General features: G+C 40.1%; 1 protein-coding gene across 4 annotated transcripts in view; it reads left to right on the forward strand.

Annotated features, from left to right (window-relative positions):
• Nucleotides 1-20,158, forward strand: part of lingo2 (leucine rich repeat and Ig domain containing 2) — a 704,576-nt gene that overhangs the window by 438,401 nt on the left and 246,017 nt on the right. The window lies entirely within an intron of this gene.

Genomic DNA, 20,158 nt, shown 5'->3' on the forward strand with positions numbered 1-20,158 from the left:
GCAAAAAAAAAAAAAGGAATTATGGGAAATCCGGGAATTTTTGGGAATTTTTGAAGCAGAGCACACAATTCCTGAACAGGCTGAATAGTTTGAAGTTGAAACAGTTTAAATCAGATGAAAAATGTGGGAATTGTGGAACTTTGAAGAATGTCCCATTGACTTCAAAGGGAATTTCCCAGAAAATTGGGTGGTCTGAATGAGTTGAAATGGTTGAAGTTGAAATTTTTCAAATCAGTCGAGAAATGGTAAAGTAGTAACACGTTGAATTGAGAAATGGTATTATGGAATTTCGGGAAAACCGGGATTTTTTCCAGTTCAAAAAACATTGTTTGAATATCCAGGATGAGTTGAACGTGTTGAAGGTGGAATGGTTTGAATCGGTTCAAGAATGTGGGAATTGTGGAAGTTTGAAAAAAGGACAATTCATTTTGAATAGGAAACATGCAAAAAAAAAAAAAGGAATTATGGGAAATCCGGGAATTTTTGGGAATTTTTGAAGCAGAGCACACAATTCCTGAACAGGCTGAATAGTTTGAAGTTGAAACAGTTTAAATCAGATGAAAAATGTGGGAATTGTGGAACTTTGAAGAATGTCCCATTGACTTCAAAGGGAATTTCCCAGAAAATTGGGTGGTGTGGATGAGTTGAAATGGTTGAAGTTGAAATTTTTCAAATCAGTCGAGAAATGGTAAAGTAGTAACACGTTGAATTGAGAAATGGTATTATGGAATTTCGGGAAAACCGGGATTTTTTCCAGTTCAAAAAACATTGTTTGAATATCCAGGATGAGTTGAACGTGTTGAAGGTGGAATGGTTTGAATCGGTTCAAGAATGTGGGAATTGTGGAAGTTTGAAAAAAGGACAATTCATTTTGAATAGGAAAAATGCAAAAAAGAAAAAAAGGAATTATAGGAAATCCGGGAATTTTGGGGATTTTTTGAAGCAGAGCGCACAATTCCTGAACAGGCTGAATAGTTTGCAGTTGAAACAGTTTGAATCAGATGAAAAATGTGGGAATTGTGGAATTTGGAAGAATGTCCCATTGACTTCAATGGGAATTTCCCAGAAAATTGGGTGGTGTGAATGAGTTGAAATGGTTGGTGTTGAAATGTTTCAATTCAGTCGAGAAATGTTAAAGTAGTAACACATTGAATTGAGAAATGCTATTATGGAATTTCGGGAAAACCGGGAATTTTTCCAGTTCAAAAAACAACATTGTTTGAATATCCAGGATGAGTTGAATGTGTTGAAGGTGGAATGGTTTGAATCGGTTCAAGAATGTGGGAATTGTGGAAGTTTGAAAAAAGGACAATTCATTTTGAATAGGAAAAATGCAAAAAAGAAAAAAAGGAATTATGGGAAATCCGCGAATTTTGGGGAATTTTTGAAGCAGAGCACACAATTCCTAAACAGACTGAATAGTTTGAAGTTGAAACAGTTTGAATCAGATGAAAAATGTGGGAATTGTGGAACTTGGAAGAATGTCCCATTGACTTCAATGGGAATTTCCCAGAAAATTGGGTGGTGTGAATGAGTTGAAATGGTTGCTGTTGAAATTTTTCAAATCAGTCGAGAAATGTTAAAGTAGTAACACGTTGAATTGAGAAATGGTATTATGGAATTTCGAGAAAACCGGGAATTTTTCCAGTTCAAAAAACAACATTGTTTGAATATCCAGGATGAGTTGAATGTGTTGAAGGTGGAATGGTTTGAATCGGTTCAAGAATGTGGGAATTGTGGAAGTTTGAAAAAAGGACAATTCATTTTGAATAGGAAACATGCAAAAAAAAAAAAAGGAATTATGGGAAATCCGGGAATTTTTGGGAATTTTTGAAGCAGAGCACACAATTCCTGAACAGGCTGAATAGTTTGAAGTTGAAACAGTTTAAATCAGATGAAAAATGTGGGAATTGTGGAACTTTGAAGAATGTCCCATTGACTTCAAAGGGAATTTCCCAGAAAATTGGGTGGTGTGGATGAGTTGAAATGGTTGAAGTTGAAATTTTTCAAATCAGTCGAGAAATGGTAAAGTAGTAACACGTTGAATTGAGAAATGGTATTATGGAATTTCGGGAAAACCGGGATTTTTTCCAGTTCAAAAAACATTGTTTGAATATCCAGGATGAGTTGAACGTGTTGAAGGTGGAATGGTTTGAATCGGTTCAAGAATGTGGGAATTGTGGAAGTTTGAAAAAAGGACAATTCATTTTGAATAGGAAAAATGCAAAAAAGAAAAAAAGGAATTATGGGAAATCCGGGAATTTTGGGGATTTTTTGAAGCAGAGCGCACAATTCCTGAACAGGCTGAATAGTTTGCAGTTGAAACAGTTTGAATCAGATGAAAAATGTGGGAATTGTGGAATTTGGAAGAATGTCCCATTGACTTCAATGGGAATTTCCCAGAAAATTGGGTGGTGTGAATGAGTTGAAATGGTTGGTGTTGAAATGTTTCAATTCAGTCGAGAAATGTTAAAGTAGTAACACATTGAATTGAGAAATGCTATTATGGAATTTCGGGAAAACCGGGAATTTTTCCAGTTCAAAAAACAACATTGTTTGAATATCCAGGATGAGTTGAATGTGTTGAAGGTGGAATGGTTTGAATCGGTTCAAGAATGTGGGAATTGTGGAAGTTTGAAAAAAGGACAATTCATTTTGAATAGGAAAAATGCAAAAAAGAAAAAAAGGAATTATGGGAAATCCGCGAATTTTGGGGAATTTTTGAAGCAGAGCACACAATTCCTAAACAGACTGAATAGTTTGAAGTTGAAACAGTTTGAATCAGATGAAAAATGTGGGAATTGTGGAACTTGGAAGAATGTCCCATTGACTTCAATGGGAATTTCCCAGAAAATTGGGTGGTGTGAATGAGTTGAAATGGTTGCTGTTGAAATTTTTCAAATCAGTCGAGAAATGTTAAAGTAGTAACACGTTGAATTGAGAAATGGTATTATGGAATTTCGAGAAAACCGGGAATTTTTCCAGTTCAAAAAACAACATTGTTTGAATATCCAGGATGAGTTGAATGTGTTGAAGGTGGAATGGTTTGAATCGGTTCAAGAATTCGGGAATTGTGGAAGTTTGAAAAAAAGGACAATTCATTTTGAATAGGGAACATGCAAAAAAAAAAAAGAAGGAATTATGGGAAATCCGGGAAATTTTGGGAATTTTTGAAGCAGAGCACACAATTCCTGAACAGGCTGAATAGTTTGAAGTTGAAACAGTTTGAATCAGATGAAAAATGTGGGAATTGTGGAACTTTGAAGAATGTCCCATTGACTTCAAAGGGAATTTCCCAGAAAATTGGTTGGTCTGAATGAGTTGAAATGGTTGGTGTTGAAATTTTTCAAATCAGTCGAGAAATTTTAAAAAATGATTAAAAAATGGTATGATGAAATTCCTGGAATTTCGGGAAAACCGGGAATTTTTCCAGTTCAAAAAACAACTTTGGTTTTTTTTTTTGTTCTGATTAAGAGGAATGTTTTAACGGTGGAACGGTTGAAATGCGTTGGAAACAAAGTGGTAGGAGTAGTCGCCAGAAATAGGCTGAACAGTTTGAAGTTGGAACGATTTGAAAAATGTAGAAGGTAGAGCGCGGTAAAATCTGAAGAAGAAGACGTTGAATAAATAGATGCATTTTGGTGTAGAAAACCATATGTGTGAATACCAACCACCCGGATGTGTTCAACCTCGGAGGTTCTACTTTTAACGCCAGTCATGTTTTCAAGGGCGACTGACCTAATAAAGCGGTCAAAATTATGATAAGGAAATAGGACTCTGCATGAGGTCTTTTTAATTAAACACAGGTGCAAGGTGCCGGAGGTTACCGGCAATCATAAAAGCAGTAAGAACACAAACAAACCGTAAAGAGGCGAGCAGCAGCGCCACGCGGAAACGGCCGCGCGCTTAGTGATTAATACGTGGATAATGCTTTCTGCTACCTGCTCGCCTCGCCCTGACAGCATGCTGACAGCGGGAAGATGTGCGCACCGGTTAATGCCGCCGGAACGTGGCCGGGCGACACGGCAATATTTCATTTTATTTATCTCACTTCTGCCGCAATTCGTCCCCTTTTTCATTTGTTACCGTGGCGACAGGCGAGTCGCGGTACATGTCGATGTGTAGGGGAAAAAGAAGGGATTTAATAAATGGGATTAAGCTCTTATACGTCCGGCCGGGCTGATTCACATGTTTTTTTTTACCACATAAACTTGTCCACGGTTTCCATAAAACAACTTGAAATGTGGACTCGTCAGACCACGGAACACTTTTCCACTTTGCATCAGTCCATCTTAGAAGCCGGCGTCGTTTCTGGGTGTTGTTGATAAATGGCTTTCGCTTTGCATAGTAGAGTTTTAACTTGCACCTTACAGATGTAGCGACAAACTGTAGTTACTGACAGTGGTTTTCTGAAGTGTTCCTGAGCCCATGTGGTGATATCCTTTACACACTGATGTCGTTTTTGGATTCAGTACCGCCTGAGGGATTGATGGTCACGGGTATTCAATGTTGATTTTCAGCCTTGCCGCTTACGTGCAGTGATTTCTCCAGATTCTCTGAACCTTTTGATGATATTACAGACCATAGATGGTGAAACCCCTAAATATTTTTGCAATAGCTCGTTGAGAAATGTTGTTCTTAACCTGTCCGACAATTTGCTCACGCATTTGTTGACAAAGTAGTGACCCTCGCCCCATTTCATGGAAGTTGCTTTCATACCCAATCATGGCACCCACCTGTTCCCAATTTGCCTGTCCACCCGTGGGATGTTCCATCGGTAGGTCGTGAGTTCAATCCCCGGCCGAGTCAAACCAAAGTCTATAAAAATGGGACCTGTTACCTCCCTGCTTGGCACTCAGCATCAAGGGTTGGAATTGGGGGTTGAATCACCAAAAATGATTCCCGGGCGTGGCCACCGCTGCTGCTCACTGCTCCGCTCACCTCCCAGGGGGTGATCAAGGGTGATGGGTCAAATGCAGGAAATAATTTCGCCACAGGGGCAGTATAGCTCGGTTGGTAAAGTGGCCGTGCCGGCAGCTTGAGGGTTCCAGGTTCGATCCCCACTCCCGCCATCCTAGTCACTGCCGTTGTGTCCTTGGGCAAGACACTTTACCCACCTGCTCCCAGTGCCACCCACACTGGTTTAAATGTAACTTAGATATTGGGTTTCACTATGTAAAAGCGCTTTGAGTCACTAGAGAAAAGCGCTATATAAATATAATTAACTTCACTTCACACCTAGTGTGTGTGTGACAATCATTGGTACTTTAAATAAGCGTTTGATGAAGTTAGTTAGTTAATTAAATGTATATAGCGCTTTTCTCTAGTGACTCAATGCGCTTTACATAGTGAAACCCAATTTCTAAGTTACATTTTTAAACCAGTGTGGGTGGCACTGGGAGCAGGTGGGTAAAGTGTCTTGCCTAAGGACACAACGGCAGTGAGTAGTGTCGGAGGCGGATATTTACATATATCCGAATTTAAATGTTACTTCTTTTGATTTCATTGTCATATTACAAAACAGCTAGTGTTTTTCTTCCAAATGTGGTCTTTTGGTTGTCTGCAAAACTGTGTGCTTAACCTTAAAGTGAGGAATGTTAGAGAGAGCGATAATAAGCATTTGTTAAGGGTCGGGGAGACAGACCATTTTGGCGGCGCGATAGAATGTTCTATGCTGGACTGGTCTCAAATGTATATCTGCAAAGCTTTGAAAATATACAACAAAATACCTATTCTGTCTCTGGTGGTTTTTCAACTCAGCTTTAAGCAGTGTTGGGTTAGTTACTGAAAACCAGTAACTAGTTACAGTTACTAGTTACTTTATTTCAAAAGTAACTCAGTTACTAACTCAGTTACTTAAACCAAAAAGTAATGCGTTACTGTGAAAAGTAATTATTTAGTTACTTTTTTTTTTTTTTTTTTTTTTTTTTAAAGGCCCCATTTAATGCCCTTTTAGCCTTCATTTTAGCACTGTTATTGCACTGGAGAATAATACAATCTGTTGATCAACTTGACATGCATTTGTATCACTGAACTCTGCTAAGCAATGTGGTCTACATACAACACACAAAGACAAAGATATGTTTTAAAGGGCCAATTTGTTTCAGACCAGAACAAATTGACAAAACTATTTTAAATAGCTGCAACTTAACATACATAAGTAACAAACAGCATAATAACAACATAGCTGTAAAACAAGAAAGGCACACACTACATACATAAAGCCTAACCAGGCGTTTTTTTATCTCAAGGAATTCTGAAATAAAATCATGTCTGAAGCCCAGAACACTCTACACATTTCCCCACTTAGTTTAGAGAAAAGGAAATATTAGCCTGGCCCACTAGTATCCCTCTTTAGGTTTGTGAACTTTATAGTCTAAACATTTAGAATGATGTGATAATCAAACACTCTAAAAGTCTAAAATGAAAGAGTATATAAGAGAATTGACAGAGTGTGTGTACCTTCAGTGTGCAGTGCCTCATTAAAATCCAGCCGCTGTTGGAGGTGGAGGTGAAGTGTGTGTCTCTTTACTAGCTTTGTCGAAGCATGTTGTTTTTGTAGCTGTTTCAGCATATTTGAAACTTACATTCAACTAAAATGTTCTTTTCTTTGTGGTCGATAAAAGAAACGTACTGAAAATATCTCCATTTTAAGAAACTCGGCTTCGGGGTTCGCCATGACGTCTTGATAGTAGACACAGACACGCCCCCTCCAACACACACACACACACACACACACACACACACACACGTACACACAGACAGCGCGCGGCACGTCTCTTTTTTGTCGCCTCTTCAGCAGCGCTGCAACACTCAGATCTTCTCAGTTTCTAGCCGATACTACATAAAAAATAACGCAAAATAACGCAGTAACGCATCATGTAGTAACGGTAACTGAGTTACTGAATATAAAAAAATAACGGGTTAGATTACTAGTTACCGCCGATAGTAACGGCGTTACAGTAACGCGTTAGTCCCAACACTGGCTTTAAGTGTCGTAAAAAGCTTGGGAGCGACTTGTGACTTGAATTCCCTGGGAGGAACAACTGGTCCAAAACGCAACAGTAGGATGGCAGAACCGGGCATCGAACCTGCAACCCTCAAGTTGCTGGCACGGCCACTCTACCAACCGAGCTATACCGCCCCAATGAGCATTCCTCAACTTTCTCAGTCTTTTTTGCCACCTGTGCCAGCTTTTTTGAAAAAATGTTGCAGGCATCAAATTCCAAATGAGCCAATATCTGCAAAGCTTTGAAAATATACAACAAAATACCTATTCTGTCTCTGGTGGTTTTTCAACTCAGCTTTAAGTGTCGTAAAAAGCTTGGGAGCGACTTGTGACTTGAATTCCCTGGGAGGAACAACTGGTCCAAAACGCAACAGTAGGATGGCAGAACCGGCGATCGAACCTGCAACCCTCAAGTTGCTGGCACGGTCACTCTACCAACCGAGCTATACCGCTCCAATGAGCATTCCTCAACTTTCTCAGTCTTTTTTGCCACCTGTGCCAGCTTTTTTGAAAAAATGTTGCAGGCATCAAATTCCAAATGAGCCAATATCTGCAAAGCTTTGAAAATATACAACAAAATACCTATTCTGTCTCTGGTGGTTTTTCAACTCAGCTTTAAGTGTCGCTAAAAGCTTGGGAGCGACTTGTGACTTGAATTCCCTGGGAGGAACAACTGGTCCAAAACGCAACAGTAGGATGGCAGAACCGGGGATCGAACCTGCAACCCTCAAGTTGCTGGCACGGTCACTCTACCAACCGAGCTATACCGCCCCAATGAGCATTCCTCAACTTTCTCAGTCTTTTTTGCCACATGTGCCAGCTTTTTTGAAAAAGTGTTGCAGGCATCAAATTCCAAATGAGCCAATATCTGCAAAGCTTTGAAAATATACAACAAAATACCTATTCTGTCTCTGGTGGTTTTTCAACTCAGCTTTAAGTGTCGTAAAAAGCTTGGGAGCGACTTGTGACTTGAATTCCCTGGGAGGAACAACTGGTCCAAAACGCAACAGTAGGATGGCAGAACCGGCGATCGAACCTGCAACCCTCAAGTTGCTGGCACGGCCACTCTACCAACCGAGCTATACCGCCCCAATGAGCATTCCTCAACTTCCTCAGTCTTTTTTGCCACCTGTGCCAGCTTTTTTGAAAAAATGTTGCAGGCATCAAATTCCAAATGAGCCAATATTTGCAAAAAATGACAACATTTTCCGGTTTGAACGTTACGTATCCTGTCTTTGCAGTCTAATCAAATGAATATAGGTTGAAAAGGATTTGCAAATCATTGAATTCTGTTTTTATTTACCATTTACTCAACTTGTGTTAGGGTTTTGTATAAAAAAAGAAGCCATAATCATGCCCAGTGACGCTGTAATACATCTACAATGTAATTTGGCTAATCATTTTTGCTCCATTTGCTGAATCATAATATGTTCATTAACCAAATTAAAAAGAAAGTTGCATAAATGTTTTTTAACATTTTTGCAATTTTGCTTTATTAGCTGTTAATTCAGTCGTTTATTATTGTTATTCACACTGTTAAGCATTCCTTATTAGCGTATTACAGCTAAACAAACTAGTCCCGCCCTCTTTGTGTAGAATATGAATATTCATGACGCGGTCGTGCTGATGACGTCCGTTTATCTTTGCGGAGGAGGTTAACTTGTAAAAATCCACTCGCTGTTTGCTTCCCAACTCGATGAAGTTCTGCCCCTGGTGGTTAAACATTGATTCAGTTAAAAAAGAATCAGTGTTCAGTGGTTGCACAACAAGCTCTCCGTGTGTCACTCGCACACCAGCTTCACCTTCACCAAAGTGTGTAATTAGCCGCTCTCATTTGCATACATGTAAAGTGTGCTTATGCTGTTTTGCATAATTCACCTGTTGGTCCACTTTGACCTCTTGCTGCAGATTAAACAATGCTCACCAAAATTATTTTTATAATATAAGTGGAGTTCTGAGAGGGCTTTCTGGCATGGTTGTGTGTGTGGAAAATGAAGGATTTTTTTTTTTCTTTCCCAGTCCCCAGTCTTTCTGACAAAGACAGAGAGGCATTCGACCTCTCGATGTGTCACCGCGACCGCTCGTTGTTTATCTTTGCGCGTTTGGCAACGCGGGGAGAATTGTTTGCAGGATTAACGTCCACCGGCTTTGAATACAAACACTGATAATGTTTGTTGGCCGCTCCAAATGGGTGTGTAAAACCCCGACAAATTACCAGTGGCTGCTGCTGAAAAGTGGAACTTTCCCGACGATACCGCACCGAGGAGCCAAGAAAAACTAAATACAAATTTTACATTTACTGTATGTTCCGGACTATGTGAACCGAACCCATACATTTTAGGGAAAAAAAAACATGTTTTCATATACAGCCGTGGTCAAAAGTTTACATACACTTGTAAAGAACATAATGCATACTTGCCAACCTTGAGACCTCCGATTTCGGGGGGTGGGGGGCGCGTGGTCGGGGTGGGGCGGGGGCGTGGTTGGGGGCGGGGCTAGGAGGGGAGGAGTATATTCACAGCTAGAATTCACCAAGTCAAGTATTTCATATATATATATATATATATATATATATATATATATATAAGAAATACTTGACTTTCAGTGAATTCTAGCTGTATATATATTTATTTTATTATATATATATATATATATATATATATATATATATATATATATATATATTAGAGATGCGCGGATAGGCAATTATTTCATCCGCAACAGCATCAGAAAGTCGTCAACCATCCGCCATCCACCCGAGCTAACATTTGATCAGAACCGCATCCGCCCGCACCCGCCCGTTGTTATATATCTAATATAGACGATGCAAGGCATTAGTGAGGTTATAAAGCGTTTGCCTGTTAAAGAAAGGAGACTGATCCAATGCAGTGCAGACATTCGCGTGCCACGCTGTCACGACCCAGACGCACACCAGTGCGCAATCATATGGGAGCGCACCTCCAAGCGCGTCTCGCTGCCGGCGACGGCCGGGTATGGGCCCAATGCTCCAGCGCCATCCATTTTCAGGGCTAGTTGATTCGGCAGGTGGGTTGTTACACACTCCTTAGCGGGTTCCAACTTCCATGGCCACCGTCCTGCTGTCTATATCAACCAGGGTGAGCCCCACCCCTTTCGTGAGCGCACTGCGCGCGGAGCGACCCCTGTTACGCGCCCCCGGCAACAGGGGTGGCGGGCAGGTAAGCTGCGCGGGCGGAGCGACCCCTGTTACGAGCCCCCTGCCACGGGGGTGGCGGGCAGGTAAGCTGCTTACCTGCTGCGCATGACGCCGGCCGCGGCGAAGGCGGACGAGGCAGGGTGTCGGTGCGGTGGGCGCGGTGGTGACCCTGGACGTGCGTCGGGCCCTTCTCGCGGATCGCCTCAGCTACGGCTCCCGGTGGGGCCCTCTCGGGGGAAGGGGCCTCGGTCCCGGACCCCGGCGAGGCGTCCCTTCTCCGCTCCGTAAAAGTGTCCATCTCTTTTTTTTTTTTTCTTCTGTTGTGGCATATGCAGCAGGTGCCTGCTCGTTTTTCGTATGTGGGTAACAACATTTAACTATGTATATATATTTCCGATTTGGTTTAACTGCCACCCGCCTGAATCTATTTAAAATCAAATTTTTTTTAAATTTTAACCGCCCGACCCGACCCGCGGATAAAATCTAATTTTTTTTAATTTCATCCGCCCGATCCGCGAATAATCCGCGGACTCCGCGGTTGTGCCCGCAAACCGCGCATCTCTAATATATATATATATATATATATATATATATATATATATATATATATGTATATATATATATATATGTATATATATATATATATATATATATATATATATATATATATATATATATATATATATATATATATATATAAATAAAATAAATACTTGAAATTCAGTGTTCATTTATTTACGAATATACACACACATAACACTCATCTACTCATTGTTGAGTTAAGGGTTGAATTGTCCATCCTTGTTCTATTCTCTGTCACTATTTTTCTAACCATGCTGAACACCCTTTCGCAGGTACCCAGAAAGGTTTCGAGTACCACCAAAAAAACTGAATCTCTGAAAACAGTATAAAAATCTGTGTTAAAGGTGTACAAATACTGTTTGTATAATAAGCATGTTATTTTTTTACAAATGAGTTCAGTACTAAAATTAAAAAAAATAATGTGGCTTAAGTACAGTTTTTTAATTGAGCTGCTGCATTTTTTGGTTGAGTTGTTTATTTATTTTGAGTAACTTCTCTACATTTCTAAAAGGGGAATAATGTAATAGAGTGATCTATTTTTGTCTGTTGCCATCTCCTGGTGAATGTTGGCTATAGCGTACTGGGGATTCTTTTTGGTTGGCCAACGATTTACGTGGTGTTGCGCACCTGACGTCACTCAGGTCCGCATGGAGCTGGAGGGGGCGTGGCTTCCAGCTCCGCCTGAATTTTGGGAGATTTTCGGGAGAAAATTTGTCCCGGGAGGTTTTCGGGAGAGGCGCTGAATTTCGGGAGTCTCCCGGAAAATCCGGGATGGTTGGCAAGTATGACATAATGTCTACAACTCTTATTTTTTTGTGATAGAGTGATTGGAGCACATATTTTTCGGTCATAAACAATGTTCCCTCTAATTTTTCATGTGTGTGAGCAAACGCACAAACACCCTGAGCATTCAGTGGAATACAGACGTGCACACTGTGGTCATACCAGCAGCACATTTGTCTCAAACCTGAAAGAACAATTTAAATGTCTTATTATTATAATCAAGTGACTAGTCAATTTCTAGAGATTATTTTCTAATAGATGTGATTTGGCCCACTTTGATATATATATATATATATATATATATATATATATATATATATATATATATATATATATATATATATATATATATATATATTTTTTTTTTTTTTTTTTTTTTAATCAGCTATGCACTATAGTATTTTATGGGGGTCCTGCTTTGGAAAGATTGTGTACCCCTTTCAGAGATCACATTTAGTTCCCCTTAAAACATTCACATGTTGCATGAGATGAAGTGTTTATTAACTTTCTGTCCGTAAAATACATATTTTTATTAGCAATTATGTAGTCCTGTAACATCATTTCATGATTAATATCCAAAAAATAACATTCTTAACAAATGACAGTAGAATAAGCACACTGATTGAGGAGTCATAGTAAAACGACCTGAAATTTACACTTAACGTGTAGTGTTGTAGTTGTCCAACTTTTTGTGTGGCCATAAACGCACCAGTGGCTACTTGCCATAGTGTATGTGTTGGTGCAGGTGAGAGAGAGAGCAAGCAGCTGCTGTTGATATAACAGATGACAAAGAGCAAATCTGCTGGGTTAAAAGTATACATACAGCAATGTTAATATTTGCTTGTCCTTTGGCAAGTTTCACAGCAATAAGGCACTTTTGGTAGCCATCCACAAGCTTCTGCTTGAATTTTTGACCACTCCTCTTGACAAAATGGGTGCAGTTTCAGCTAAATTTTTTGGTTTTCTGACATGGACTTGTTTCTTCAGCATTGTCCACATGTTTAAGTCAGGACTTTGGGGAGGTTATTCTAAAATCTTAAGTCTAGCCTGATTTAGCCATTCCTTTACCACTTTTGACGTGTGTTTGGGGTCATTGTCCTGTTGGAACACCCAACTGCGCCCAAGATCCAACCTCCGGACTGATGATTTTAGCTTGTCCTGAAGAATTTGGAGGTAATCCTCCTTTTTCATTGTCCCATTTACTCTATGTAAAGCAACAGTTCTGTTAGCAGCAAAACAGGCCCAGAGCATAATACTACCACCACCATGCTTGACGGTAGGGAAGGTGTTCCTGGGATTAAAGGCCTCACTTTTGCTATATAGTTTAACACGAGTATGCAACATTGTAACTACAGAAAGGACAAAAATCTTCTTAGGGGTGTAAAAAACAATAAATAATCAAATTAATCAGGATTATTTGTAACGATTCTTACTCGATTAGAAAAATCAAAAATAGATTTTTATTTTTATTTTTTTAAATCCGTTCAGTCAAGCCAAACAGGCAAATCATATTGTTGATGCCCATACTTTACTTTAGAAAAGAGAAGTGTGGAATACTTGTCTTGCCTTATTTGTATTTGACATATATTTTGGGGTAGTATTTTTTTTAAATAAAACCAGTTTTCTTTTAAGTAATATATAAATTAATCAGAGCTGTTGGAGGAATGTCGTTAATCATAAAACCGGTGCCCAATGTTGTTGATTGTATTTTTATTTTGAATTATTTTGAATAGAGAATCGATTCTGAGGGATTTCTAATCACTGCTACGTTGGAATTATTATTAATATTGGTACTGTTCTTATTATTCATTTTTGTTTGACTACTTTTGAATTGTTTTTGTGTCATGTTTGTGTGTCCTATCAATTGCTCTGTTGATTGCTATTCTGAATGTTGCTGGGCCGGGTTCTGTTTTGGAATTGGAATTGTATTATTATGGTATTATTGTGTAGAATTTTGTTGAATTGATTAATTAATTGATTAAAAAATGTTTTTTTTTTTTTAAATTCTGAATCGGATCGTTAAAGTTAAAGTTAAAGTACCAATGATTGTCACACACACACTAGGTGTGGCAAAATTTGTCCTCTGCATTTGACCCATCCCCTTGTTCACCCCTGGGAGGTGAGGGGAGCAGTGGGCAGCAGCGGTGCCGCGCCCGGGAATCATTTTTTTGGTGATTTAACCCCCAATTCCAACCCTTGATGCTGAGTGCCAAGCAGGGAGGTAACGGGTCCCATTTTTATAGTCTTTGGTATGACTCGGCCGGGGTTTGAACTCACAACCTACCGATCTCAGGGCGGACACTCTAACCACTAAGCCACTGAGTAGGTACCCCCAAGAATTGAATGGAATCAAGTAGTGCCGAAAGATTGACAGCCCTAATGGATTCTGTTGTGTTAGACCAGTTTTCCTCTCAGGGAATTAAAGCCACTGGTCGATCCCAAGTTCTTTCGGATGACATATATGTTGAGTAAGAAGGACCACCAAGACAGAATAGCTATATCATCAAGTTTTACTAAAGCTTTAGGAGACCAGTTTTACAATGCGTTAATAGCATCATCTAGAAGCGGTCTGAAAATCAAACGGGAAGAGACAACTTATGAATATGAAAACAGCCCCCACCCTGCCCATAAAGGAAAACAGCCTCATTGTTCTAATACAATGAATACACATTCCAACGCCTTCAAGGTAAGGCACAGAGTTTACTTGCGGACATAAGATTCATGCACAAAGTGTACACAGCTGCTTTAAACATGACTATGAATAAAGAAAGAACTCTTAAAAATGTATAAATCCCCTTTAAAACATTGCCTGGTAGAGATAATCAAGGTTTTGCTGATGGCCATAGATTGACCCTGGAACAGATTATTGATCTTTTTGTTAATTCCCAAAAAGAAATTAGTTTGGCAATCCAAATAAGTGGACGGATTTAGGACAATAAAGCTGGTTAATACATTGCAGAGTAGCTATCGCAATATATGGGACGCTTGTAAAGAGGCCGCCTAGTGGCTACGATCATTTCACACTGGGAACAATCATTTTTATTTTCTCTGCTTGAGCGAGTGCAATTTGTGGTTCTCTGTCTCGTCAGTCCTGCCTTTTATTTTTTTTGCCTCGCATCTAATGTGTGAGGGCCAGTCTGCGTCGTAAACAACAAGGCATAAAAGTCTTTCTGGAAAAATTATTTTCGCAGTTAAATGTAAAAATCGAACCCTGAGAATCATGGATGTCTAAACTCTCCACGTAAGGTCGTAGAAAATATCAATCACTGTCCGTCATATCGTCTTACATATTACCATAGGGTCGGTATCTATGCGGTATTTTTGCGGTATCTGCAGTCTAGAGCGATGAGGGTGTTGGGAGAACACAAAGACGTCGGCCTCCCGCAGACAGCTTTTAGACGCTGCAGCAGTCGGGGTCAGAGGTCGGCCCCCTAACAAGGAGCCCTTGTTGTCCCGACTTCATACGCTTTCATCGTGTCAGCCTCACTTAAGGCTTAAGCGCCCAAGTCCTCGTTTCCCTCTCCATTAAATCACTCCGAGGCCGGCCGCTCGTGACCATGAGTGGTGCACCGTTGTCTTGGCAACGGAAAATATGACCCGCCCGACTGAGTTTTTTCACTGCTTAAAGTCGCCTGCATGTTTTACATTGAAACTCCAGTGGTAAAGTTCAATAATGATGTGGGGTGCATGAGAAGTTTAAAAAGAAAAACATGTCCTATATTGCCAAACGTATTTGGCCACCCATCCAAATGATGAGACTCAGGTGTCCTAATCACTTGGCCCGGCCACAGGTGTATAAAATCAAGCATTTAGGCATGGAGACTGTTTCTACAAGCATTTGTAAAAGAATGGGCCGCTCTCAGTGATTTAGGATGCCACCTGTGCAACAAATCCAGTCGTGAAATGCCCTCGCTCCTAAATATTCCAAAGTTAACTGTTGGCTTTATTAGAGGAAAATGGAAGAGTTTGGGAACAACAGCAACTCAGCCACCAAGTGGTAGGCCACGTAAACTGACAGAGAGGGGTCAGCGGATGCTGAAGCGCATAGTGCAAAGACTTTCTGCACAGTCATTTGCTACAAAGCTTCAAACTTCCTGTGACCTTCCAATTAGCCCACGTACAGTACGCAGAGAGCTTCATGAAATGGAAATTGTTGCGTTTTGGACCATTTGTTCCTCCCAGGGAATTCAAGTCACAAGTCGCTCCCAAGTTCTTTACGACACTTAAAGCTGAGTTGAAAAACCACCAGAGACAGAATAGGTATTTTGTAATATATTTGCAAAGCTTTGCAGATATACATTCACAGACACAGCATAGAACTTTCGGATCGCCCCGCTAAGATGGTCTGTCTCCCCGAAAAACACCCTCTCCCCTCTTAAGTCCCTGGCAGTCCTGTGTCTCTAGCCAAAACAAATGTCCATTATCTCTCTCTAACATTCCTCATTCAAGGTTAAGCACACAGTTTTGCAGACAACCAAAAAGACCACATTTGGAAGAAAAACACGAGCTGTTTTGTAATATGATTATGAAATAAAAAGAAGTAACACATAAATTCGGATATATGTAAATATCTGCCTCCGACAGTTTCCATGGCCGAGCAGCTGCATCTAAGACATACATCACCAAGTCCAATGCAAAGCGTGGGATGCAGTGGTGTAAAGCACGTCGCCACTGGACTCAAGAGCAGTGGAGACGCCTTCTCTGGGGTGATGAATCACGCTTTTCCATCTGGCAATCTGATGGACGAGTCTGGGTTTGGAGGTTGCCAGGAGAACGCTACATTTTGGTCTACATTTGTGCCGAGTGTGAAATTTGGTGGAGGAGGAATTATGGTGTGGGGTTGTTTTTCAGGAGTTGGGCTTGGCCCCTTAGTTCCAGTGAAAGGAACTTTGAAAGCTCCAGGATAGCAAAACAATTGGACATTTCCATGCTCCCAACCTTCCTGTTCCAACATGACTGTGCACCAGTGCACAAAGCAAGGTCCATACAGACATGGATGACAGAGTCTGGTCTGGATGAACTTGACTGGCCTGCACAGAGTCCTGACCTGACCCCGATTAAACACCCTTGGGATGAATTAGAACAGAGACTGAGAGTGTGTGACCTCACCAATGCGCTTTTGGACAAATGGTGGAAAAGTCCTATAAACACACTCCGCAACCTTGTGGACAGCCTTCCCAGAAGAGTTGAAGCTGTAATAGCTGCAAAAGGTGGACCGACATCATATTGAACCCTATGGGTTAGGAATGGGATGGCACTTTAAGTTAATATGTGAGTCAAGGCAGGTGGCCAAATACTTTTTGGCAATATAGTGTAGCTCTCTTACGTTACGTTACACTGCAGGCCAAAGTGGCCCAAATCAGATTTTTTTCGAAATCAGATTTTTTTTCCAGCTGACCGTTTAATTTACACTGCAGGTACAATTTGATTTTTATCAGACTCCAGTGTAAAAGTGCACAATGTGGCCCCAATGTGGCTTCGATGACACCTGTTTTTTGTTGTTGTTTTTTTTATTAATTTATTTATTCACAGTCAGACATAGTTATGTATTTCATTATTGTTTATTGTGTTAATATCAGAGTCCGTTCTGCAAAAAGGTCATCCCTAGCTTATGGACAGGGACCCACAGTTAAAATATACATCATCATATAATATACAAAATACAATACAATACATTTCAAAATCTACCTACCAAATACCCATTCACAAATTCATTTATAAATAAAAAAGGAATCTTTAAATCCACCAAATCAGTCTCAATATCCTAATATTCAAATTTGATTAAAAGGTTGCATCTTGAAGATCTGCGATAACCTCATCATACATACAGAGGTCAAGACCACAATTATGCGACTAATGTGAATCCCCCAACTATAAAGGGTGTGCTAAATGCTAATAAATTTAGCTTAAAATGCTTGCATTCGCAGTTCCATAAAGTGAAAACAAAGGAAGATGACCGGATTCCGTAAACCAGTCGATCTTTGGGACCCTACCGGTCGATTAAAAATAAAAGAAAATGTATTAATATTACATCAGTGACACCCCCACTCGGAGAATTACCAACAGACCCGTCTTCAGGCCAGCATTTTAACACCTGAACACACCTGCACACCTCTGCCTCTCTTTTTTCCGCCTCTCTTTCACGACACCCGCTCGTCTCGCAAAAGTGCATTTCATGACGTGCTCATAAATCATCGAGCTGCAACAATGCATTAAAGCATCGGGCATTTTCTAGCATCCAACATCAATCAACTATTCTCTCAACCACGGCCATCATCGCTCGACGGGAACTAACAGGCTAAATAATAGTATGTGAACATTGCTCCAAAGTAGGAATTTTGTTGATTTTTTTTTACTGCATACAAAACTAAACTTAGATTTTTGCAAAGGCAGTAAAATATAACCACCAGGCCGCGGCCCGGTACCGGTCTGTGGATCGATTGGTACCGGGCCGCACAAGAAATAAAAAATGTAATAAAAATAAAAAATAAAAACATTTTTTTTGTTTTTTTATTACATCATTATAAAAAACACAAGATACACTTACAATTAGTGCACCAACCCAAAAAACCTCCCTCATTTACACTCATTCGCACAAAAAGGGTTGTTTATTTCTGTTATTAATATTTCTGGTTCCTACATTATATATCAATACAGATCAATACAGTCTGCAGGGATACAGTCCGTAAGCACGCATGATTGTATTTTTTTTATGACAAAAATAAAAAATAAAAAATTCAAATATTGACCAGTCCGCAGTTACAAAATGGTTGGGGACCACTGCTTTACGTGACCATTGGATGAAGGAATATACTACAGTACTAAGACTTTAGTGGCCGGAAACAGTTTCTACAGCAGGGGTGCCCACAGTACGGCATAAGAGCCATCTGTGTAGGCCAGTGACTCGTTTGTCATTGTCACATTACAAAAAACACCTGCAAAATTAGGGAATACAGCAAGAAAAACAATGACAAAAAGCCTAATGACACATTTTGTTTTTAAGAAACAGAAACAAACAAACAAAAACAAATTATATATATATATATATATTATATATATATATATATATATATATATATATATATATATATATATATATATATATATATATATATACATATATTGCGCTCTACTACGGTATCGAGCACTATTTTTTGGATAACCTTATTAAGATATATATAAAAGCCAGTAAATTAGAATATTTTGAAAAACTTGATTTATTTCAGTAATTGCATTCAAAAGGTGTAACTTGTACATTATATTTATTCATTGCACACAGACTGATGCATTCAAATGTTTATTTCATTTAATTTTGATGATTTGAAGTGGCAACAAATGAAAATCCAAAATTCCGTGTGTCACAAAATTAGAATATTGTGTAAGGCTAATACAAAAAAGGGATTTTTAGAAATGTTGGCCAACTGAAAAGTATGAAAATGAAAAATATGAGGATGTACAATACTCAATACTTGGTTGGAGCTCCTTTTGCCTCAATTACTGCGTTAATGCGGTGCGGCATGGAGTCGATGAGTTTCTGGCACTGCTCAGGTGTTATGAGAGCCCAGGTTGCTCTGATAGTGGCCTTCAACTCTTCTGCGTTTTTGGGTCTGGCATTCTGCATCTTCCTTTTCACAATACCCCACAGATTTTCTATGGGGCTAAGGTCAGGGGAGTTGGCGGGCCAATTTAGAACAGAAATACCATGGTCTGTAAACCAGGCACGGGTAGATTTTGCGCTGTGTGCAGGCGCCAAGTCCTGTTGGAACTTGAAATCTCCATCTCCATAGAGCAGGTAAGCAGCAGGAAGCATGAAGTGCTCTAAAACTTGCTGGTAGACGGCTGCGTTGACCCTGGATCTCAGGAAACAGAGTGGACCGACACCAGCTGGACTGCTGCTGAGTGGTCCAAAGTCATGTTTTCTGACAAAAGCAAATTTTGCATTTCCTTTGGAAATCGAGGTCCCAGAGTCTGGAGGAAGACAGGAGAGGCACAGGATCCACGTTGCCTGAAGTCTAGTGTAAAGTTTCCACCATCAGTGATGGTTTGGGGTGCCATGTCATCTGCTGGTGTCGGTCCACTCTGTTTCCTGAGATCCAGGGTCAACGCAGCCGTCTACCAGCAAGTTTTAGAGCACTTCATGCTTCCTGCTGCTGACCTGCTCTATGGAGATGGAGATTTCAATTTCCAACAGGACTTGGCGCCTGCACACAGCGCAAAATCTACCCGTGCTTGGTTTACGGACCATGGTATTTCTGTTCTAAATTGGCTCGCCAACTCCCCTGACCTTAGCCCCATAGAAAATCTGTGGGGTATTGTGAAAAGGAAGATGCAGAATGCCAGACCCAAAAACGCAGAAGAGTTGAAGGCCACTATCAGAGCAACCTGGGCTCTCATAACACCTGAGCAGTGCCAGAAACTCATCGACTCCATGCCACGCCGCATTAACGCAGTAATTGAGGCAAAAGGAGCTCCAACCAAATATTGAGTATTGTACATGCTCATATTTTTCATTTTCATACTTTTCAGTTGGCCAACATTTCTAAAAATCCCTTTTTTGTCTTAGCCTTAAGTAATATTCTAATTTTGTGACACACGGAATTTTGGATTTT

Source organism: Nerophis lumbriciformis, linkage group LG16 (genome assembly GCF_033978685.3).
Source record: "Nerophis lumbriciformis linkage group LG16, RoL_Nlum_v2.1, whole genome shotgun sequence".
NCBI classification, from domain to species: domain Eukaryota; kingdom Metazoa; phylum Chordata; class Actinopteri; order Syngnathiformes; family Syngnathidae; genus Nerophis; species Nerophis lumbriciformis.